The sequence below is a fragment of the Peromyscus leucopus genome, chromosome 3, assembly GCF_004664715.2.
Source record: "Peromyscus leucopus breed LL Stock chromosome 3, UCI_PerLeu_2.1, whole genome shotgun sequence".
In the NCBI taxonomy this organism is placed as follows: Eukaryota; Metazoa; Chordata; class Mammalia; order Rodentia; family Cricetidae; genus Peromyscus; species Peromyscus leucopus.
The window spans coordinates 48578157-48603990 of NC_051065.1; the positions used below are offsets into that span (position 1 = coordinate 48578157).

The window sequence follows — 25834 nt, forward strand, 5'->3', positions numbered from 1 at the left end:
TCAAACTCACAGAGATTTACCTGCTTCTACCTCCCAAGTGCTGAGATTATGGATGTGTGCTATCAAGCCCAGCCTGACCTTCTTTTTAAAAGATTTATTTGGGGCTCATGTTGCTCTTGCAGAGGACCTGGGTTTGGTTCCCAGCACCCACATGGTGGTTTACATCTGTAATTCCAGTTCCAGGGAATCCAATGCCCTCTTTCTGATCTCCATGGGCATTAAGCGCATACATGGTCCACACATATATGCAGGCCAAACACTCACACATTGTTGCTGTTGTTGCAGGTGGTCGTGAGCCCCTGATATGGGTGCTGGGGACTGAACCCGGGTCCCCGGGAAGAACAGCCAGTGCTCTTAACCACTGAGCCATCTCTCCAGCCCCTAATTCATGTTTTATACACGGCCACTCAGAGCTGCCTCAGAGGCCGGCACCCATGTCGACATGGACATGGCGGCAAGGCTATGGAGTTACCTTTGACCGACAGATGGCTGAGCGCTCAGGGTCCCGTCCAGGCAGACTACTGGGAACTGCCAGCCCCAGCGAGGTGGAGACGGAACCCACGACAGCACGCATCCCTTGGCAGTGGTGAGGTGGGAGGGCTCCTCAGTTCCAAGGCCGAGGAGGAAGCCCCGAGTAGAGACAGATCTGTCTGATGCCCAGACCATCAGTGACAAGTCTAAATCATGGTGGGTGGAGCTGTTTGGTTTCTACAAAGGTTTCAAAACCGTCGCATGACCAAATGCAGCTTAAATGTGAAAATCTAAATTCAAGTTAAAATATTTGGAGCATATGTCTATGTGAATTTGAGGTGCTTACATCAAAAAAAAAAAAAAAAACACTTTTGTTTCATGGCAGCCTTAAGGCATTCATGCCAGGGTTATTAAATGTATGCCATAAACATCCATAGCCAAGCTCACGTGACTGTAGGATGCTTATCTTTGGAACTTCCTGACACGTGAGGGTTTAGGCTGAGGGCCTAAGTCTTTGCAGTCAATTTCCTGCAGTTAAATTCCAGAGAAATGAAGAAAAGGAAAGAGGCAGGGAAGGGAAGGGAGGAGGAAAAAGAAGGACAGAGAGAAGAGAAAAAGAGACATTGTCCTCAAACCAAGAATCAGCATCCCTGGTGTGGCTGGCGGGGCAGGCTGAGTGGCCAATGAGAATACAGTGACTTCAGACTGTAAAGCCCAGACTGGCTGTGTCATCCTGCACCCTCACGGCCTCGGGACCCTTCATCATTTCTTTCTCTGGCCTTGGCTTGGCTCTCCTGACTCAGACAAGACAGGACGTCTGCCAATGCAGGGGTAAGCCGTTTGTCTTTCTCTAGGAGATAGCACCACAACAGAGCATACTATTCTTTCAGATGTAGAAAGTGAACATCTTGCCCCAATCACCTCCACTGTAGTATTTTAAACAAAACAAGAAACCTAAAGTCAAAATTGTTAAAGTGCAGCTGATGTGATCATTTTTGGACTGAAACAAAGTCATTTTAGCTGCTTACAAAGAAAATGCTAGAAGGCTGAAAACAGCAGATTGCAGCAAGGAGGAAAGAGATAATGAGAATAATGATTCACCAGGCTGATCTGTCTGTCCAACCGTGACATAGACAAAAGATTTTTGTTTCCACAACCAAGCTGCCCTGGGAGGGGCGAGGAAGGGGTATCACTCGGAGAAGCTGCCAGGCTGTAGTTAATGTAGTCAGGCTCTGGTACTGAATTGGCAAGGACTTCGAACTGGATACGGAGGCTGAGGGTTTGTGACTCAGGGGTAGAACATGAGGTTAACCTGCAGAAGGCCCTGGGCTCAATCCTCAGCCCAGCTCTTCCTTCAACACAACACGTAACAATTGGCTGGGGAGTTGGCTCAGCAGTTCAGAGCAGTTGCTCTTGTAGAGGACGCAGTTCTATTCCCAGGGACCCTCATCAGGTAACTCCAGCTCCAAAGGATCCAACAACCTCTTCTGGCCTCCACAGGCACATAATTGCACGTACACACACAATAGTAATTTAACAAAACAAACAAACATAGAAACCAATAACAAACACCAGACTGGAGAGATGGCTCAGCTTAAGAGCATTGGCTGGTCTTCCCATAGGATCTGAGTTCAATTCCCAGCACCGAAACGGTAGGTTACAACGGTATCTACCTCCAGTTCTAGGGGATCGGAAACCCTCTCTGGATTCTGTGGGTATGGGGCACGCATGTGGTGCACAGACATACATATGGGAAAGACACCCATGTACATACTTTTTTAGAAATTTATTTTTATATGCATCAATGTTTTGCCGGCATTTATATCTGTGTGATGGTGTAGCATCCCCTGGAACTGGAGTTATAGACAGTTGTGAGCTGCCATGTGGGAGCTGGGAATTGAACCCAGGTCCTTTGGAAGAGCAGCCAGTGCTCTTAACTGCTGAGCCATCTCTCCAGCCCATACATAAATTTTTTTAATTGAATTTTAACAAACAAATGAACAACAACAGAACAAAATGGCTCATAGGAACCCAACACTTAGAAAGCAGAGGCAGGTGAATCTCTTGAGTTTGAAATCAGCGTGGTCTACAGAGCGAGTTCCAGGACAGCCAGGGCTAGATTGTGGAGGTTCCTACAAGCAGAGAAATGATCGGATCCAAGTGAGGTAAGAAGAAAACTCGGTTCAGTATGACTTAACAGGTGCTGATTCAAACTTCTAGAGTCTGACACCAGGCAGTTTATTTTAGATATATTTAAGTACAGTACAATTTTGGAAAAAAAGTTTCCTGGTAACCATTATCTCAATCCCATGTACACAATAAAGCTTAAAGTGTGACTACATCACAACTCTTTTGCAAAGTACATGTGACTTCTACCTTGAAGATGGGTTCTACCTATGGCTTAAGGCTCAGGATCTGGTGTGGTCTCTGACCCACGTAGCATAGAGGTCACCAGGCTATGAAGTGCATGAGACATCTCCCGTAAGGATTCACCATCGACTGAGAAAGACAATGATAAAGGTTCAGGGAGGGAGAGTCTGGGATGAACACTCTGGGGGATTTAGGTGAGGCTGGTGTCCGTGGGAGACCAGCTCCGACCTACCTGACCACCTTTTGGGAGCCAGAGGAAAAAAAAAAAAAAAAAAAAAAAAAAAAAAAGACAAAAAAAAAAAAAAGAGATCCAGGTTGCCACCACCACTGCCTGGCCCAATCATCCTCTTGTGCAGTCCTGCTGGGTAAAGCAGGCTCAGATCTCACTAGGAATACCTCTATGGGCTCCCACATCCTGGACCTACAGATAACAAAGGTCACTTGGCTGCTTTTTTAACAGCATCCACTTCCAGGCTTCTGGGTGGAAAACACGCACACATTTCCTCCATTGAGGAGATGACCATGAACGATTAACGTTCCTGGTGCTTCCAGTGCACTACATAACGAAACCCTGCCTATGAAATCCTGCCTAAAGACACAGCTCCCGGGTAATAGTGCTCGCTGCCATGTCTAACAACCTGGGTTTGATTCTCAGAACCAGTATGGTGAAGGAGGGAAGCAACTCCTCCAAGGTGTCCTCTGACATCCACATGTGTACCTTGGCGTGCACATGTGTGCAGACACAGTCACAATGTAAATACACGTGAACGAATCACCCAAGTGTAGATCTACCTCAATTACGGAACACTGGCACAAAAATCTTCAACTATTAGCAAACTGAATTCACTCACACACTAAGACAGGAGCCAACTTCCCCACGTGTAAATCCTTCTGTGGTGATGAGAATGAGAATGTCCCTCATAGGCTCGTGCATATGAACACTTGGTCCCCAGCTGGTGTGTGTTTGGGAGGATTAGAAGGTGTGGCCTTGCTGGAGGAAGTATGTCACTAGGGGTGGGCTTGGAGAGCTTACAGTCTCTCCCTCCTCCCAGTCTGCTCGCTCTGCTTATGCTTGCATTTGAAAATGTGAGCCTGGCCGGGGTGGCAGTGGCACATGCCTTTAATCCCAGCACTTGGGAGGCAGAGGCAGGTGGATCTCTGTGAGTTCGAGGCCAGCCTGGGCTACAGAGTGAGATCCAGGACAGCTAGAGATACATAGCGAGATCATGTCTGGGGAAAACAAAACAAAATACAAACAACAAAAATTACAACAAAAAGCTAGAAAGATTGCTCTTGCAGAGAACCTGAGTTCACTTAGCAACCAACTATCACTCACAACTGACTGTAAGCTCCAGCTCCAGGGCATTCAATGTCTCTCACCTGAATGGATACCTGCACTCACATGCACATACCTACACAGATATACGTAATTAAAAATAGTTTTAAAAATGCAATAAAAATATTAAGTTACTTAGGAAGAAACAAATATACATAATCCTAATTTAAAGCATTATTTTGGTTATGTGAAATATGATAGAAATAAAGAGAATATTTAGAAAAAATACAAGAATTTTATATATAAATAATTTATATATGCCCAAGCACTGTAATGTATGCTTTTAATCCTACTGGGGGAGGCAGAAGCAGGTGGATTTCTGTGAGTTTGGAGCCAGCCTGATCTATATAGTAAGCTCCAGAATAGCCCAGACTACATAGAGAGAACCTGTCTAAAAAATATTCACACACACACACACACACACACACACACACACACACACACACACTTTAGAATATGCAAGCTGTTTCCTCTTGGGGGAGAACAGAAAAAAATGAAGTTATCTGAACCCAAAGCGCCCTCGCTGACAAATAACTCTGAGTCAGAGCAGGACACAATTTCTGGAAAACCGCTTCTGGTTACTGGGCAGGAATGTTCTGGGAGGTGGGCAGTGGATCTAAGGTGATATAATCAGATTCAAGATCAAGTTTTTAAGTAGGACTGAAGGGCTTGCTGCTGGGTTAGTCAGGAGCATGTGAAAAAGAAAACCAAAGCGAGTGACTACCTCTTGGGTTAAATAACTAAAGGGTGATGTCATTTGACAAGATGTCGGCTACTGTGAAATGGTCAGTGGTGGCTTGGAATGACAGCCACATGGAGATCCAGCAGGGTATGACTGCACTCAGCTGAGACTGAGATCTCAGTTCGGGAAGTCATACACTTGGCAAGTGACATGCACAGGATGGGATGAGGGACAAGGGAGAGGACAAAAGCCCTTGGTCCGAGCCTGGCTGGGGCAGGGACAGGTCAGGATAGTGGGTACTGTCCTAACAGTAGAAGGAGAGAAGGGAGGACCTGAGAGCGTCCAGGAGGAAGCCTCACCTGGAAGTGCCGGAAGCCAAATGAAGGCAATGTTTCAAGACAGGATGATACAACAGTTGTCCTCCACACCAAAAGACGTCATCTAAGAAAATGACAGAACATTGGCCATTGGACTTAATGAGACAGAGGCTGCTGGTGGCCTTGGGCAACAGCAGATTGAAGATGAGTGGTCAAACCCATGTGGAAGATGCCAAGCCAAGTTAGAAGGCAAACAGGGAATGAAGTAATCAGACATGGTGGTTCACATCTGTAATCTCAGCACTTGGGAGGTTAAGGCAGGATTACCCCAAGTTCAAGGCCAGCCTGAACTACAAGAGTGAGTTCTATAACAGCTTGGTCTAGAGAGCTCGAAGTCTTTGAGCTCAGAGACAAGCACTAGGAAAACCAGGAATGTTAAGCAGGAAGGCTTGTCTCTTCTACAGAAGGGATGTGTGCCGGTAGCCAATAGACCTGTCAGAGCAACAGCAAACGGTAATTGATGTTCAAGGTGTCAACCCACCAGGTGAATAATCTCTGATGGGAACCTCGTTAGGCATGGCCGCAGGGCCACAGACTCTGGAATATCATTTGCTTCTGTCTGTAATTTTCACATGTGCTATTACAATTTTCCCTAAACTGTGGAGCTGGTCTCCACAGGCTGCAATAGATGTGTGTATCCCTGTTTTCCACCCAGAGGGCTGGCAGCTGATGCTCTTAATAATCTGGTACCTTTGCTACCTGTAGGGCCACGCCTCACCCAAGCCCGCCCCCCAGAATGTTATCCCAGACTCTCCCTCCCTGCATCTTTATCTTTGTTTCTCAGTCAATAGACCCATCCCTAGGGGAGATGTGACCTCTACACTATGTGGGTCAGAGACCACACCAGATCCTGAGCCTTAAGCCATAGGTAGAACCCATCTTCAAGGTGGAAGTCACATGCAAAAGAAGTTACTTTGCAAAAGAGTTGTGATGTACTCACACTGTATTGTGCACATGGGATTGAGATAACTGTTACCAGGAAACTTCTTTCCAAAATTGTACTGTATTAAATATGCCTAAAATAAACTGCCTGGTGTCAGACTCGAGAAGCCTGAATCGGCACCAGCTAAGTTGTGCTGGACCGAGCTTCCTTCTTGCCTCTGACATCCATTTCTCTGACTGCAGAGCTTGCAGGGACCTCTGCAAAGACCTTGTCTCAACAACAGAAAACAGCTCGGTGTGGTGGCGCACAACTTTAATCCCAGCACTCGGGAGACAGAGGCATCTGTGAGTTCGAGGCCAGCCTGGTCTACAGACAGAATTCCAGGACTACATACACAGACACTGTCTGGGGGGGTGGAGTGGGAGAAGACACTGTCTCAGAGAGAGGGGGAGAGGGGCAGGAGAGAGAAAGAGCACGTGACCACCTGTAGTGCCCGCACTCTGGAAGGACAGACACAGGATCCCTGGGCCAAGCTGGGTCAATGACAAACTAAGATTCTGCCTCAGTAAATAAGTGGAGAACAAGCAAGGAAGACACCGGACATCAGCTCTGGCCTCCACACCCATCCCACAAACAGACCCAGACACACAGACACACACAGAGACACACACTCTGAAAGGGGGGGGGGAGGTAAACTGGGAAACGCCTAGCTTCACAAACCTCTTCACTTAACCTTTGGTGACAATTACAAGCCCTTATCACACCTGAAAGGTAATTTGGTTGTTCTGAGACAGGATCTCACTAAGTTGCCCAAGCTAGCCTGGAACTTGCTATGTTGTACAAGCTGGCTTTGAACTTACGACCCTCCGGCCTCAAACTCCCAAGAGCTGGTATTATAGGCCTGTGCCACTGTGCCTGCCTCCAGAGGAAGAGAACAAAAGGTTCCCACATTTCCAGGTGGGTCAACGAGCTGCCCCACACCATGAACACCTGACGACTGAGAGCCTCAGGTACACCGGACACATCCTTAGGCTGACAAGAGGCGGGTACAAAGGACACAGGCGACAGCGGAGTCCTCTGGCGGGCACCTACCTGTGGTCAGCACTGGGTCTCTGCCTCCCCGTCCACGGTCTTCTACTCACGGAGGTGGGGGAGGGAGGAGGGCAGCGGTGGGGGAGGGGGCGGCAGAGCGGGCAGGGAGGCAGGATTTCTTCTCTCTTTCCTACAGCCGGGGCTCCCTGGACTCCCATCCTTGCTCCTTCTCCGGCATGTTTGAATGTTCTGCGGGGCTTGGGAGGGGTTGATGAAAGGCTTTGGGGGGTGCTGCCTGGAGCCCCGGCACGCACTCTCCTGGCCTCTCCACTCCTCGGAAACATCCGGGCCTGGCTCCCTGCCCTCCGAGGGGTGGGCCTCCACCTGGAGCCCCCAGCTCCGTGGCTCTCAGGGTGGGTCGGTCCTCCTCTGTTTTTGTCGGGCAGGCAGTGGGGGAGTAACAAGTCCCTGGCAACTGGGGGTCCAAGCCAGCGGAGCCGTCCTTCAAGGCCTTCTCCAGTCTCTTGACCTGCTTCAGCACGGACAGGCGGTCACTCTGGAAGCGTAAGTCACTGGTTTCAGCTCGAGCCGCGGTGCTGGCTGGGCTCTGGCTGTCCATCGCTCTGCCTCAGGCCTGGCCACCGTTCTGTGTCCTGACACACGCTTCTTGCTGTCCTTCTGCCGTCATTTTCCAAGCTCTCTGCTTCGAGCCTCATTCCGTTCCTAGTTCTGGTGACCTCGCTGCCTCTCCTCTCTACCCCACAGGGTGGCAAGGCGTTCTCTTGGCCGTCTGTCTGCCTGGCAGGCTCAGGCGCAGGTGGCTCCTTCTTGCCTTCCCACTTGGATATCTTGTCCTTTATGCTGAGGGCTGGGGCTGGGCTCGGGTGGATGATCCGGGATTCTGGACACTACCAAGCTGCTTCTTCGAAGGCCGGCTGGCCTCTTTAGCACCAAGGTCTGCAGCCGGGCCACTGATGATCATGTTGGAGCCGAGCATGTCCACTCCTGCCTCCAGCATGAGATTGTGGGAGGTTCTTGGGGGACTCCTTCCCAAGGGCAGTGGCTGCCTTCTAGAAGCTTCCCCAGCCTTTGGCCCTTCTGCCTCGACCCTGTGCCAGAGAGACAAATACAAGGTGAGGGGTCCTTACATTACTGTCCTTGGCCAGTCTTGGACAGACGCCAGAACCAGATATAAGTATTATAGACTAATTGCCAACCACAACATTGAAGCTATTGTTTTGCTTTTTTAAGACTTATTGTATCATTTTTAATGTTTATGTGTATGGGTGTTTGCCTGCATGTATGTATGTTAACCATGTGTGCCTGGTGCCCATGGATGTCAGAAGAGGGCATTGGATTCCCTGGCAGTGGAGTTCTAGATTGTGAGCCACCATGTGGGTTGCTGGGACTGAACCAGGTCCTCTAACTGCTGAGCCATCTCTCGGGCCTCTGAAGCTCTTTTGCTTTTTTAAGATTTATTTTATTTTTATATGCACGTGTTTTTTGAGAGAGGGTCTCTCACGGCCTGAAACACTGACTAGGCTGGACTGGCTGGACAGAGCTCTTGGGACCCACCTGTCCCTTTATCCCCACAGCTGGGACGTAACCTGCCACGTGTAGCTCTTTACACGGGTTCTCAGGATCCTATGCCTGCACAGCAGGTACTGACCCTGTTATCTCCGACTCTGTAGACCAGGCTGGCCTCGAGCTCAGGGATCCACTTGGGAGTGCTCTGAGTAAAGGCGTGTGCCACCACTGACCGGAGTTGAGGTGTGAAGCCACGACTTGGGGAACACTCTCTGGAGCACAAACCCCACTGAAATGGCTCTCTGTGAGAGGGGTTGTCTTGTCAAGAGCTGCTTCCCCGCTCCAGAACAATCCTGGCAGAGCAGGAGTCAGTAAGTGTCTGCTGCCTGAGTGAATGTGTGAATCAACGTGGAGATGTAGACTTCAGACGTGGCCTAGAAACGCACTGTCCAATCCAGTCTCCACCAGGCATGGAGTGATGTGAACTTAAATCCAAAGAAATGAAAGCTTCGTCCCTCAGCTGCCCCAGTTGCTAGCTAAGCACTCAAACCCCATGTGGCAAACGGCTCCTCAGTGGATAGGTTTTCTACGATTGCAGATGACTGTCTAGAACACGAGTGGATCTGCACACCTCTAAATATGACTTTGGGAGGTTAGCACCATAAAGATGCCAAAACTCTTTAGGAAGAAAACGTCTGAAGCACACTTAATGAGAACGAGAATACAGTGTTTCGAAATACAAACCAGCCTCGCACAGCAGAGATTACGATTGGGCATGGTAATTAGATGGGTGGGCCCAGTAAACAGGCACGAAGCAAGGACACATTCTTCTGAATTTATATAAATCTGACTGTCTAGTGAGTGAGAAACTCCAGCTAAGGTTCACAGTGAGGGATGAATAATTAGCAGCTGCATTCATCCCGTTACTATAACTTTCCATTTCTAAGACTACAAGCTGTTTATATAAAGCCCTCTCCCTTAGTTACATCATCGGCACACAAATTATGCTGCTGTTCTGGGTTGCACAGTATAAATGTTAAGCTTGTGAGACCGCAAACACACAAGCAGAATTTCTTTTTGAAAACAACAATCAGGATTCAGTATTTGTTTTATTTTTACTTTATGCATGAGTGTTTGCCTGCATATGTGTATGTGTACCACACGTATGCCTGGTGTCCATGGAGGTCAGAAGAGGGCACTATGGCCTCAAGGTTTCAGAGGGGAGTGAAAAAACCTGTGGTTCTATTAGCTGGAAAATGGGCCCTGGCCTGGAAGGCACAAAGGAGATTCTCAATGCTCACTCGGCAACATACAGACCCCCTCGACCACTTTGTCCCAAGCCTCAAATGAAGGCAGTTCAAGGACATGCTTGGGAAAATGACACCCCTTAGTTGAGGAAGGGAGAGAGAAACTAATCAATTCCTACATTCTTAGGGAGAAAGGAAGGAGACTCAGAAGCTTGCTCATCCCCCACACTTTCAGGGTGCATGCAAAGGGAGGCTCTTACTTGTCGGCCAGTCTGTAGCTCAGAGTTCCAGTCTGGCTGTGGCTGCCTGTGGTCTGCCTGCACACTGTCACCATGTCAGCATCGAGAGAGGCTCCAGGTGGCCTAGAGAACAGGGACACATACTCAGCGAGTCACACAGGCCACTTCCTTCAGAAGGAAGCAGGTCTACAACCCTCACTCCGCACTGTTTATATTGAGGAGATCCCGCCCAGAATTGGAGGTAGCAAGAAGACACCATTCAGAAACCCTGTCCCAGGGGGATGATGTCATATGATCTCCTCAGGCTTCTAAGATTTCTACCCTTTGAGGCTAATAAACCTGCCAGGCAACAGTGTGGGCATTCAATGTCCTGGCTCAGAACCTCCCCAAAGAAATCAAAGGGTTGTGTTCCAAGACATGCTTCTAGATAGTAGGTATCAGGAGGGAAAGGCCAGAGACATATATAAATAAATAACTGTGGTGGTTTGAATGAGAATGAGCCCCAGAGGCTCATATGTTTGCATGTTTAGTTCCCAGTGTAGACTGCTTGGAAGGATTAGGAGGTGTGGCTTTGTTGGAGGAGTCTGTTGCTTGGGGGTGGGCTTTAAGGTTTCAAAAGCCCAAGCCAGGCTCAGTGTCTGTCTGTCTGTCTGTCTGTCTGTCTCTGTCTCTGTCTCTCTCTCTCTCTGGCTGCTGCCAGGGAATCCCGGATGTAAAGTTCTCAGCTACTGCTCTGGCGACATACATACATACATACATACATACATACATACACACCACCACACTCCCTGCCACGATGATCATGGACTCAGACTCTGAAACTGTAAGCAAGGCCCCAATCAAATGCTTTCCTTTATAAGAGTTGGTCACAGCCTGGGGGGTGGGAGGGGGGTGGGGTGGGGATGGTACACGCCTTTAATCCCAGCACTTGGGAAGCAGAGGCAGGTGGATCTCAGTGAGTTCAAGGCCAGCCTGGGCTACAGAGTGAGATCCAGGACAGCCAGGGCTACACAGAGAAACCCCATGTGTCAGCAATAGAACAGCGACTAAGACAATCAATCAATCAATCAATCAACTAAAACATAAAATACGTGAAACACATTATAAAGAGGAAGACCTGCCTGGTCAGGTGAGACGCTCAGGGGGTGAAGGTGCTTGCTACCACACCCGACGAACCCACCCACGCGGCAGAAGAACCCACTCCCTACAAGTTGCCCTTTGACCTCTACGTGAGCACGTGCACCTACAAATAAAGAGATGTATAAGGAAATTCTTTCTAGGAGGAGGAAGGCATGGAGGCGCCCATGAGCTGAAAATGCCTGGAGCAGATGAACCTTCCAAACTTGCTGTGGCTGGAGCATGGGCTGCCCAGGAGCCCGGCAGTTACTTTACAGCAACCCAGCACTGTACATTCTGGAATGAACCTGTGGTGGACCTGAGCCCAGGGCTCCAGGGAAGCCAGGCACTCTGGCCCGCCCACCCCACGGTGGAGGGGGCCCTGAAAGGCCTTTGGGGACAGGAAGGGACTCATTGTCCCTCTCATAACACTCACACAGCTGAAGCTGTTGGAGCCTCTCCATGTGGCTGGGCCACAGACACTGCCTTTCTGTCCTCTTCTGGCGGAGAGCCACATGGGACGTGGGGGCGGGGAGAGCAGCCAATCTCCGCCCATCATCCCGCGCTCTACAGCCTGCACTCTGGCTCTGCAGACCAAACCCCCCACCACGCAACCTTCTTGCATGTGAGCCAGGCAGCTGGCTCTCCATCTTCTTTTTCTTTTAGGCTCATGCCAAGCTGTGTGCAGGATGCTCTAGAGGACGCCGAGCTGAGAGGCTCTGTCTCCTTCCTAGAGCAGCACACCGGGCAGTGCCTGGGCTGCGGGCAGTCCCCGCAGCCCTCTCCACTCAGGAGGGCTTTCCCCATCCCCTGCCCGAGGAAGCAGAGCCACCACCATCCTTCCAGGAGATGCTCCCAAGCAGCTTTAGCCTCAAACACACAACACTAAGTGTGAACTCACTTCCCATCAGGTAACAACTCCTAGCTCCAGGGACCAGGAGACGGCATATTCTGGTGCCACGTTACAAGAGTAAGTTTGAATGGGGAGCAGAGGCTGGGAGTGAAGAGGTAGAGAAAACACCCACATTCAGCAAGGGCCATCAGGATGCCTGGATTCAGAGGCATGGAATATGTTGCTCTCATTTGGGGCTTTTGTTTTTGTTTTTGCCCCTGATGATTAAAATAGGCTGGCTAGATGTTTCAGTGGGTAAACGTACTTGCTGCCAAGCCTGACAATCTGAGTTCGTTCGCCAGAACCCACATGGTAAGAGAAGAGAAAATTAACTCACACAGTCTGTCCTCTGACCTCTACAGTCCTACAGTCATGCTGTGGAACATGTGCCTGACACATCACTCACACACACACACACACACACACACACACACACACACACACACACACACACACCACACGTTATTTAAAAAAAATAGCTGGGCAGTGGTGGCGCACGCCTTTAATTGCAGCACTTGGGAGGCATAGACAGGTGGATCTCTGTGAGTTTGAGGCCAGCCTGGGCTACAAAGCAAGTTCCAGGATAGCCAGGACTGTTACACAGAGAAACTCTGTCTTGAAAAACAACAACAACAAATTAAATCCAGGCTGGAGAGATGGCTAGTGGTTAAGAGCACTTCTTGTTCCTCTAGGAAGTGAGTGTAGTTCCAAACAGCCCCTGTAACTTCAGCTCCGTGGGGTCTGGCACACCCCTGGCCTCCACTCTCACCGGCACACACACGGCATATACTCACACATACACACAAATAAAAACAATCAATCTCCTCCACCTCCGAGACAGGGTTTTACTGTGCAGCCCTGGCTGTCCTGGAACTCACTTTGTAGAGCAGGTTGGGCTTGAACTCAGAGATCCGTCTGCCTCTGCCTCCTGAGTGCTGGTATTAAAGGCGTGCACCACTATTGTCAGGCCTCATAAAAATCAATCTTAAAAAAAGTAAAATAATCAATAAGATGACAAGTCTAGTCTTCTTTGGGAGTGCTCTGTACACATAAGCCTTCCTGCCACTTTACAGATCTGGGACAGTCTATTTCCCAAATTGTGGTGTACTGGGAATCTCTTCCAGTGAACCTAGGGACATCTCTGATGCAGCAAAACCAACTGTCTGTGGGCTGGTTTGCAATCTAATATGATAAATAATAGTATTTAGATGATTTTCACACAATTGAGGACTCATTTCTCCCTGGGCAATTTGGCCTTGTGATTCAGACTGCTGACCAAGAAGAGGTCTAATGAAAGAATATTAATACCACATTTCCTCACCCAACTGTTTCCTATAAAAGCAGAACTTCCTATTAACCAGATGGTCTTAATTATTACTATTTTTGTTTTTTTGAAACAGGGTGTGTGTGTGTGTGTGTGTGTGTGTGTGTGTGTGTGTGTGTGTGTGTGAGAGAGAGAGAGAGAGAGAGAGAGAGAGAGAGAGAGAGAGAGAGAGAGAGAGAGAATGACTTAGAATTTATGGCAACTCTGCTTCAGACTGGGATTACAGAAGTACACCACCATCTCCAGTTATTAAAACTTTTAATAGCCCTAAAATGGTCTCTAAAAATTTGAGACGATAGATACATGAGAGTCCATATAATTTTTTAAAGACTGTATTTGCTTTTATATGGTTGGGTGTTTTGCCTGCATGTATGTCTGTGTCCTGTGCATGCTTGGAGCCTACAGAGGTCAGAAGAAGGGGGTGGATGGACCCTCTAGAATGAGAGGTACAGCTGCCTGTGTGACGACCACATGGTGCTGGGGACCACACTATGTCCTCTGCAGGGCCAGTGCTCTGGGCTGCCGAGCCACCTCTCAAACCCACTGCTGCATTTTGAAAGCATTCTTCTTTCAGTTCCTTTAAGCAAGCCTACTAAATACCAGAGTCCAGTTAAAACTCCCCACACACCATTTTTCTGTTTGTAAGGGGCCTGGACTACACATGCACACGAAAAAGGCAAGTCATTCATTATAAAACAGTCACCTCTTTGGCAAAGGCCCAAGAATTAAAACAGAAGTATTTTACCTCAAAGAGGAAGGAGGAGCTTGCACCCTTACCTCCAGGGGAGGGGAGCCTTCAGGGCCTGGCCCTATCCTTGTCGTTCACCCCAGCCTGACTTTCTGCCTCGCTTTCCTCCTCAGGGACCAGGGAGGCATAATCTGCTTGGGCATTAATTATTCATTTATGACTAAATAAGATGCCTCTGAATCTCATCACCGAGCATATTCTTTCTTTCTTTTTTTTTTGGGGGGGGGGCGCGTTCAAGACAGGGTTTCTCTGTGTAGTTTTGGTGCCTGTCCTGGATCTCACTCTGTAGACCAGGCTGGCCTCGAACTCATGGAGATCCACCTGGCTCTGCTTCCTGAGTGCTGTGATTAAAGGGGTGTGCCACCACCGCCTGGCACATATTCTTTTTTTTAAGATTTATTTTAGCCGGACGTTGGTGGTGCACGCCTTTAATCCCAGCACTCGGGAGGCAGAGGCAGGCGGATCATTGAGTTCGAGGCCAGCCTGGGCTACAGAGTGACTTCCAGGAAAGGCTCCAAAGCTACGCAGAGAAACCCTGTCTCAAAAAACAACAACAACAAAAATATTCATTTTATTTTTACTTATATGCATGTGTGTGTGGGGGTATGGGCATGTGAGTGCCAGTGCCCACAGAGGCTGGAGGTATCCGATTCCCAGAAGTTGGAATTACAGGTGGCTGTGAGATGTCTCAGCTGACGCTGGAGAGATGGCTCAGGAGAAGAGCCCTGGCTGCTCTTCCAGAGGACCCAGGTTCGATTCCCAGCACCCATGAGATGGCTTACAACCATCTGTACCTCCAATTCCATGGATTGACCACCTTGTGTGTAGCACAGCATTTATGTGGAGGTAAGAGGACAACTTTTGGGAAGTGGTCTTCTCCTTCCACCATGAGGGTCCAGGAGGTCGAATTCAGATCATCTCAGCAACTCTTGTTTTGTTTCTGAGACAGGAAGTTTATCTCAAACTTCTATCCTCCTGCCTCTGCCTCCCTGGTGCAAGGATTGTCCATTGATCTTGGACTGTAACCTCTCAATAAGGTTTATTTTGAGGCAAAACAAGCCTTTTCTCTTTAAACACTTAATTCTCTCAGGCATCTGCTATAGTAATGGAGGGTTGCAGATTCCCACACTGGCTTCAATATCAAGGCTCATTTCAGGTTAGGAGTGTAACTCGAGCTACATCAAGACTGCCCATGGCTATGAATATTCAGTTACTGACAAAATTTTCTTTTAGCCACCTGACTGGTATCTTCCTAGCTGATACCTGTTGGTCTGAAATATGATAAAGACCCTGGGAGCTGTGGCTAGCACAGTCTAAGAATGCAAACTGGACCACACTTGGTGCTGATGAGGCCAGAAGCAAGTCAAGATGTTGCCTTCTCTCTCCTAAACGCTTCTTACATCTGCAGAGGTATTCAGGCACCTTAGGAATATGGAAAGGCATTTTTCTCTTGACAACATTTGGAGATCACGCTTCATTCTCCTCTTCCATTGGCAATGTGGAAACGCTTCCAGGTTGCCTTCCGGCTCACCATTCCTGGAGGGTTAGAGAGTAGATGTGTACTTCCATGGGCTCCCTGCACAGCAACACGGAGTTACAGTGTTCATGCTATCAGTCCCCCTCGGGGTCTCTAACTACGAGTGTTGGCTCTGATGAAGTCAGTGTGTGTCATAATCAGTAAAGTAGAAGCTACAGAGCTGGATGCTGGTGGCACACCTGCTAATTCCAGAATTTGTGAGGTGGAGGCAGGAGAATCAGGAAGTCAAGGATTTTCTCAGCTATCTAACGGCCTTGACACTAACCTGGGCTACATAAGATCCCATATAAACAGTAAAATTAAAAAGTATGAACTATGCAATATACTAAAATGTGACTCCATAGTCTTAATTCGGATTTCTCTTTGTGTGCTGGGTTTGAGCCAGGGACTGACGTACACTGATGGTGTGCTTCACAGTGAGCTCACCCCCAACTTCCGTTTTGTTTGTTTTCAAATAAAAAGCAGTCCAGGGCTGGAGAGATGGCTCAGTGTCTTAAGAGCACTGGCTGCTCTGCCAGAGGATCTGAATTTGCTTCCCAGCACCCACACGAAGGCTCACAGCTGTCTGTAACTTCAGTCCTAAAGGCTCCAATGCTCTCCTCTGGCCTCCGAGAGAACCAGGCACACGTGTGGTGTACAGACATACCCCCATGCACACAATCATGTTTCATTCTCCTCTCTCATTAGCAATGGAATCATCAGCAATGTCACCAGACAAAACACCCATGCACATGAAATAAAATGCACATCGAATTTTTAAATGAAAAATATACTTCCTCTTGTTTCATTTATATACCGCAGGTTACCAAACTGGTAAAAATCACGTCCTAATTTAGTTTAAATTGCCCAGCAGTCCCTCCACTTATCTGTGGTCAGGCGTAGTAAATTAATTTAAATATTAAATGAAACTGATAGGTGAAAAAGATTTGCAATATTTTGTTTGTTTGTTTTTCCCAAGACAGGGTCTCACTATATAACTCTGCCTGTCCTGGAACTCATTATGTAGACCAGGCTGGCCTCGAACTCACAGAGACCCACCTGCCTCTGCCTCCTGAGTGCTGAGATTAAAGGCGTGCATCACTACACGCAGCTGATATTGCAAATTTTACATGTGTGCTATTCTGAGTAATGTGAGGAAATCTCAGGCTGTCCTGCTCCATCCCACCAGATGGGAATCACTCCTTGGTCCAGCAGAACACGCTGTGTTCTGTGTCACAGAGGAGACACATTGGCTGCACAGATACCATCAGTCATGATATTACGTGCTTGTGTTCAAGCCCTTACACAGCAGCCCAGTCCTACACAGGGCCCACATCATTCACCTCACTTCTTCTCATCACACAGGCCCTGCCCCCTCCTCCATCATCACCAGAAGGTATGATACAGCAAGACAATTTGAGAGAATTAGTTCACATACCATTATTATGCTGTCCTGTTTTATTGTTTATTATTATATTTTCCTATTTTTCTAGCTCTTATTGGTAACCTCATCTTTCACACTTCTTTTGTACCACACTGAGTTGTGCAACACTTGTTCATTAAGAGAACTGGGAGAGCAGGGCATGATGGGTCTTCAGTGTCAGTGCCAGGAGGTAAAGGCAGGAGGATCTCTGTGAGTTTTGGGATACACAGTGAAAGCTTGCCTCAGAGGGGTCGGGGGAGGAGAACAGGGCTGGAGAGAATGGCTCAGTTCAAGTTCAGGTCCCAGCATTCATGACGGACAGCTCACAACCACCTGCAACTCCAGCTCTAGGAGGGATATAAGCCTATGGCTCCAATGCACACCTGAACTCACATGTGCGCGCGCGCACACACACGCACGCACGCACACGCACACGCGCGCGCACACACACACACACACACACACACACACAATCAAAAATAATAAAATAGGGGCTGGAGAGATGGCTCAGCAGTTAAGAGCACTGATTACTCTTCCAGAAGACCCAGGTTCAATTCCCAGCACCCACGTGGCAGCTCACAACTGTCCGTAACTCCAGTTCCAGGGGATCTGACACCCCCACACAGACATACATGCAGGCAAAACACCAATGCACATGAAATAAAAAATAATTTAAATAATAATAATAATAAATATTTTTTAAAGGGATCCAGGGGAAAGGACTAAGTTTTTAATGGATCTGTCTTTTTATAGTTCTATAATTGTATATTTGTATACTTTGGAAATCCATCCTAAGAAATAATTATAAAGACAGAGAAAATGTATGTACGATGTTTATAGCTATTATTTATAAAACTGAAAAACTAAAAACAACTCAAATGTTAAATAATACATGTATTCAATGGAATATTATAAAGTATAAAGTAAATTGTATTTTACAAGACCATGATTCTGGCAGGAAAGATGGCTCAGTGGTTAAAAGCATTGTCTGCACCATGAGGACCTAAATTTGGATCCCAGAATGGGTCCTAGCACCCATTTAATAAGCCAGGCATAGTCTTGAATTCATCTTTAATGTCTGTGTTGGGGGAGACTGGAGGATTGCTGGTGCTTAATGGCTGCCAGCCTCAAAAAATGTGAGCTCCAGATTCAGGGAGAGATCCTGCCTCAAAGGAATAAGGCAGAAAGCAACAGGACACTTAATACCTTTTGGCCTCTGTGGATATGCACAGGTATACACCCATACATACATGTATGCACACGCCACATACACACATACCCTAAGAAGTGTGTTAAAACGCTCTATTGGAGGTTCTAAGAAAATAGGTGCTATCCAGCCACTAGAAGCCTTCAGTGATCATAAATACAATTAAAAAAAAAAAAAAAAAAAAAAAACCTTTATAAAATCAGTTACTGGGGGCTGGGGAGATGGCTCAGCAGTTAAGAGCACTGGCTGCTCTTCCAGAGGACCTGAGTTCAATTCCCAGCAACCACATGGTGGCTCACAACCATCTGTAATGAGATCTGGTACCCTCTTCTGGCTTGCAGGCATACATGCAGACAGAACACTGTACATAATAAATGAATCAATCTTTAAAAATAAAGTAAAATAAAATTAGTTACTGAAGTCAGCACGCCCAGCTCTATGAAGCAACTCCATCCCCATCCCATCTGTTACCTCCCACCAGGCCCTCCAGGTGGACACTGAATACTTTAAGATTACTCCAAATGCAAGGAGAGCTGGGAAAACAGTGCAAAAACAAAACAAAACAAAAACAAAGCAAAAGGCACGTGGGGCTTAGTGTCGAGCACCAGTTTGTTGTCCCTTTCTCTAGGGCTAAGGCCCCATGAGACCTTCCCCCTTCCATGTAAGCATGCCTGTGGGTGACCCACGGAGCCCAGAGCCAAGGGATCCATCTACCACACAAGTCCTGCACCTACATACGGCTCAGGGACCAGAGTGGAAGAGGGAGGGAGAGACTGCAGGAGCCAGGAACAGGTCTGCTGTGAGACCTCATCCCCTACAAATGTCAGACAAGCCACATCCATGAAGTCTCATTAACATGGCTGCCTGAATAAGGACGACACCAAGGCAGACTTTGCGACCTGAGCAGCTCAAGTGAACAGTGGTCAGTTACAATCACCCCGGGGCTGGGCTTGTCAGTTGTGGTAGGACACACACTTAGCACTCATGAGGCCCGGGCTCCAACCTCAGGTACCAAAAGAGCAAAGGTAATTCTATAAAACCGGCTGCTCCTTCAGCCCTGGGGAGCTTCTGAGAAGGGCCTAGGTCTTCCTCAGCAGAAAACTAGCAGCGGCAGGCGAGAACGAGTTTCACAACAGGGCCTCAGCCCCGGGGGTTGGCAGTAGCCTCTGAAGGACCAGATGTCCATCCACTTTGAGATGGAGCCATTGACCTCACTTTAAAAATGAGGTCAAGGGTCAGAGGCTTGCCCATTATCAGTCACCATGTTTAATAAAGGACTGAGAGTTCTGTCAGATCTCCCTAGTCCAAATCCCACATTTCACCCTTTGAGCTTTGATATCTGTTCCTTACACACCTGAAACAAGAATTACATGGGATCATCACCTCTCTAAAGCCTGACTGAAGAATCTCAGCTCTGCCAGGACCCCCTGGGGACCCCTTAGGGTCAGGCTCTTTGGGGCAGCTGGACCTGCTTCTAAGGGCAACAAAGCAGGAAATAGCTTTCATTCATAACCTTCTGGGACAGTCAGGGTGAGTACATTAACAGTGACAGTCTGCCAGGCACGTCTCTAAGCACAAACATAATTAATAACAGAAATATCACATGCCCTGGAAAACAAAAACTATGCCCTTATATAGTTTCTAAGAATGTTTAGAATGGCATTCTGTGTAATGTCCGGAAAGCAAAGTATAAATAAAAACACCTAATGACCATCAGTTAATAAATGGATAAATAATGTGGTATGTCCACATAAAGGACTATTACTCAGCCATACAAGGACTGACATACAGGTGCATGCTACAACATGGGTGAACCTGGGAACCAGTATGCTAAGTAAATTGAATCCAGTCAAGAATTCCACATACTGGAGCTGGAGAGGTGGCTCAGCAGTTAAGAACACATACTGTTCTCGCGGAGGGTCCCCTGAATTTGGTTCCCAGCACCCAGGCAGGGGGGCTAACAGCCACCTAACTCCAACACCCAGGGGATCAATTATCTCTGGCCTCTGTGGGTACCTGCACCCACGAGAACATGCCCACACAGACACAAACACATATACATAATTTAAAATGAAATAAATGTGAGTCTGGAGTGGGATCTGGTCTGGGCTAAGAACATGTGGTGCTTTTGCAGAGAACCTGACTTTGGATTCCAGCTCCCCTATCTGGTGGCTCACAACTGCCTGTAACTCCAGTTCTGGCGGGACCCAGCACTTCTGGACTCCACAGGCACCCACTCGCACACACATGTACAGCCATTAAACTAAATAAAAACAAAATACATTTTAAAGGATCCTTTTTAAAGCCCACATAGTGTATGATTTAATTTATTTGAAATGTCCCCAATAAGCCAGTCCACACAGGCAAAGCAGCTGAGAGGTCACTTAGAGTGTTGGGAGGCTGGGTGGCTGAGGGACACGCTGGATACAGGTTTCATTTACAGGGTGAAAATTGTCCTCAAATTGTGACAGTGGAACAAATGGATACAAACAAATGAAAAACACGAAACTGTACACCTATTAAATGCTGAGTTTATCTTGTATGCAAGTTACATCTCAGGAAAGTGCTGTTTTTGGTTTTTGTTCTGCTTTCCAGGCAGAAGGTAAGCCTCTATCCAAGCCCAGTGCTGAAACAATCATAACAGGAAGTCCATTTCAGTTTACAGAAGAGGCACACAGAGGATGAACAGCATCACTAAGCCTTAGAAGGGCTGTATCTCCCCAAATCTTCAATTTCTGTTTATGTCCAAGTATTCAGTGAGTGGACTTTAGGACTAGGATTCTAGGAAGCACAAAAGTTAAGCACCATGAAAGCTGCATTTAAAGAAATCGCTCACAGGTAGAGGGCAGGTCATGCACAATGAACAGCTAGCTTACCTTGCAAGGAATCACCTTCTAAATCTTGCCCTGTGTCTCAAGGCTGCTGGCAGCCATATTTAAGGCAGAGATCACTGGCTCCACCCCACGCCAGGGCGGGGCTAATTGGTTCTACCGGAAGACTCATGTTTGGCCAATCAGATTCTACTTTAGGGAAGTAGCGCCAATTTCCGTATGTCTGGAACAGGAAGGAGTTGCTGTGAGGCAGCTGTTTCCCTCCCTGTGGGCGAAGGAACACAGAACCCAGCTGTGAGGGACAGGAAAGAGAGCGGCAGGGTGGCCCTGTACCTCCTGGCCCCACCCCTCCTTGGGATGGTCCGCATTCCTGTCCTCAGGTTCTATGAGATATCTTCATCTTTGTTTAAACAACACAAAGGCTCTCTACTAACACACAACCTTACGTTCAATATAGACACACCTATTCCGAAGTGAAGAGGAAGGAGAGTCTTAAGCGGGAATCTGCATTCATGTGGCTCACTACTGAGCACTCTTGGCTACTAAAGAAACCCCAGCCCCATCACTTTGCCTCCAGCATGCAAAGCAGATTGGGTGTGATCTGATCACCTTCAGCACTAAGTCAGGAAAACCACTTTCAGGAAGTCCCCTTTCCTTGGTGAGGCTGATTTCTCAGGAGAGTAATGGGAACGGCTGTAGTCTTGGGAAGGCAGATGGCACAAGACCTAAGGCTTTCTGAAGACCCAGGAAGGGTCCAAATGGGAGGACATGCTGAGCCCTTGGATGAAGTAAATGAAGTCACCATATTAGAAGATGTGTATAATTTCTTTCTGTTGCAATACCACCCCACCACCCCACCACCCCACCACCAGCAGCAGCCTTCCACCCACCCTGCCAAAAACAAAGTTAAAAAAAAGAGAGTGACTCCTGAGATAGTCTAATGAGAGACCACTATAGGGAAATGACAAATAGCAGTCACTCCTGACATCTTCAGCGCTTGGCTTCGAACCTACATTAGGAGACAGTAGACCACACATCCCCGCCCCCAACCAACTGGCGGGGACACATGTGAATGACAAACATTCACAAGAGCCTCCAGAGTCAGGACCAGAAGCCAGAGCTGAGCTGCCGGGAGGGAGAGGATGCCCAGATCTTCCCACTTTTCCCATCCTTCTATTTATGGAGTCATTTGGCTCCAGGAAGTGTGGAGCCCTTCTCCCAGGACCCTGTTGGAGTGACGCCTACACTGGCTGACCCAGCCTGCCACATCCTCCTGCTGGCCTCAGCAGCGCTCTCCTCGTGACCCAGAGGGTCACTGGGAACCCAGCCTGCAAATGTCTGTGCTCCTAAGAGTCCCAGTGAGTGAGGAGAATCAAAGCGGAAAGGAGGTGCTGGTGGGGGCCGATACATAGTAAGCTAGAGAAGCCCATCGGGAGATGCTCCCAAACACGCACACAGGGGAGTGACCGGAAGTCAGGGCTGGAAATGACAACACTAGCCCGGGGCTCCCTAGCCTTCACTGCAGAGCTGGGGACCACAAGAGCAGCCCCCCCCCACAGAACCCAAAGCTGCTACTGCCATCATTCATCCACACCCACCACCCCTCCCCACTCCTTTGTCCAGGTGACTCAGTTTCTATACACAGCTACTCAGGGCAATGTGGGTTTCCTCGTGAGCTGTATGTTCTTGTTGGAGATCTCTTTCTGTGTGTCTGTCTCTCTAACTCTCATACACACAGGCCTCTCACACACAGAGGCCATCTGTCCTCTGCTGATAAGGTCTCCTGTATCATCATAGGCTGGCCTCTGAACTCATCTGTAACCAAGGATGACCTTGAACTTCTCATCTTCCTGCCTCCACCTCCAAGTGCTTATATCACAGGCATGCACACCTGTATTCCTGCACCAGCCCCAGCACCACGAGCACTCTATGTAGTACTGAAGATCCAATCCAGGGCCCCGGATGTGGTAGGCAAGCACTCTACCACCCGAGCTGTATTCCCAGGCCTCTTCTCTCTCTTTCCTCTCCCCCAACCTCTAGTTTTTACTGTTGGTTTTTCCACATTATCAGGAACAGGGTCTACCCCTTCAGAAACCTCTGGAGCTCGGGGATTTTATTTGAAGACGTGCTGCTCTGGCCTGGGAGACGCTCGGCAAGTGGAGGTCCTTGCCTTCAAAGCCTGACAACCTGAGTGTGGTCACGTGGGCCCACGTGGTGGAAGGAGAGAACCAACTCCTGCAAGCGGTCCTCTGACCCCACACGAGCGCTGTGGCAGATGCTCACACCCCCAAACAAACAAACAAATAGAGTGCAACAGAAGATTTAAAAAAGAAGAAGAAAAGAAGTAATGGTCTTTGTTGTTAGGATGTTGAATCAGACAGACAGACAGACAAGTCAGGCCTGACAGAGCAGCCTATAATCCCAGCTACTGAGAGACCGAAGGAGGAGGAGGATGAACAGTTTAAAACCAGCCTGGGCAAGTCAGCGGGACACGGCCAGCGGTGGAACACTTCTAACACACAGATGGCCGAGGTTCAGTCACGAGAGCTTCAAGCAAACACACACCTAAAAGCTGGTAGCTAAGCTAAGTAACAGAATGCTACTTATAAAGCTCTATTATGATACTTTCCGGTACCTAAATAAACAAATTAATAATAAAGAATTAAGCAGCGTTGGTGGCCCATGCTTATAATCTCAGTACTTCAAACTTATCCTCAGCACATACGTAGCCAACACCTAACCTGGGCTACACTGTGACTAGTTTCAAAATAAAACAAACAAAAAATGCTCTTTAGCTACCACATAATTTCAACCATGAATTCCCACTGAATTCTTTCCTTTATTTTTGTTAAAAATAAAAATGAGCATTTGAACTTTTTGACTTGTACTGGGGGAAAAAAGCAACTTGGTGTTAGCAGGTTAAAAGAAATGAATTAGCTGGGCAGTGGTGGCGCACGCCTTTACTCCCAATACTCAGGAGGCAGAGGCAGGCGGATGTCTGTGAGTTCAAGACCAGCCTGGTCCACAGATCAAGTTCCAAGACAGCTACAACTGTTACATAGAGAAACCCTGTTTCAAAAAACCAAAAAGAAAAAAAGAAATAGTGGCAGAGAGTGGGACAGAGAGTGGAGGGAGAAGTAGACAGAACCAGAGCGACAGGAACAGGAGCTCTAAGGACCCAGGAAAGAGGTGACAGAGGCAGGCAGAGCCACAGGGGACCCAGTGGCAGACTGAGCAGCTGGCATGGTAGTCACATCCAGAGGCCTCTCCATTTGACCAGCCCTTGTGACCAATTTGCTTTTTCCAGCTGAAATGTTCATATGACTAGCCATGGCTAGAATGTTCTGCTGGCGAGATTATACCTGAGCTTTGCTGGGCTACCCCATCAGCCCCCACACTTTGTCCATCCTCTTGCTCGGCTTCCATCCACTTCCTGTGTTTTACAGCTCACCCCCCTCAGTCTAGCCAAAACCTTTCCATTTAATACGAGCCTATAAAAGCCTTTACCATAGAAATGTCCTCTAGTGGTTACGAGCACTGGCTGCTCTTCCAGAGGTCCTGAGTTCAATTCCCAGCAACCACATGGTAGCTCACAACCACCTATAATGGGATCTGATGCCCTCTTCTGGCCTGCAGGGATACATACAGACAGAGCACTCATACATTAAAAACAAAAACATAAATTAAAAAAAAAAGAAACGTCTTCTAACTTGACAGAGACAGTAACAGGCAGGCAGGCAGTTTCCAACAAAGCCCATTCTTGTCACCCCCAGCTAAACTTTTTTCTCCCTTCCCTCACTTTTTATGGCAATTATGAACTTATTTGCATTTGACTAACTAAATATACATGCCTCATATTTGCTCTTCTATGATTGGTTTCAAATGTCATTTATATATTTTTACCTGAGGCTTCCCATGTTTATGTTAACCTCAAACTAAGCTGCAATAATGAACTGATATCTAGGATTATTGACAATTTACTATTTGTTTTTGGCTTTTTTTGGGGGGGGGTGTACAGAGTCTCACTACAGAGCCTTGGCTGGCCTGGAACTCTCTATAGAGACCAGGCTGGCCTTGAACTCACAGAGACCCACCTGCTTGTGTCCTTCCAATGCTAGAATTAAAGGTGTGAACCACCACACCCTTTGGTACCTGTCCTGGCTCTCGCTCTGTAGCCCAGGCTGGCCTCAAACTCACAGAGATTCGCCTGGTTCTGCCTTCCAAGTGCTGGGATTAAAGGCGTGTGCCACCACTGCCCGGTCCACTATGAGCTTTGTAAGTGGGGTGAGGTGGCCATCTCTCTGGCCCTTGCTCAGTTTTGGGATGGGGGTCTGTGTAACCCAGGCCAACCTTGAACTCTTCTCTACGTAGGCTTGGATGACTTTGAGCTCCAGCTCCTCCTGCCTCTACCTCTCAGGTGCTGGGATTAGGCGTGCGTCACCACGTCTGGCTCTCAGTCCACCTTCACACTCAACCGACTACTTGCCCTTTTACAGACATCTGGAGGGATGAACTCTGGCCATGCCTGCATGAACACAGGTGGTCGGACTCAGGATTCCAGACATCTGGGGGTGGGGTACAGCCTCAACGTCTGGATCCAGAGGGGCTCCATG

The 25834-nt window shown here is 48.0% G+C and overlaps 1 pseudogene; it reads right to left on the reverse strand.

Annotated features, from left to right (window-relative positions):
* The window catches only part of LOC114701549, an 87410-nt pseudogene that overhangs the window by 47307 nt on the left and 14269 nt on the right, over window positions 1–25834 (reverse strand).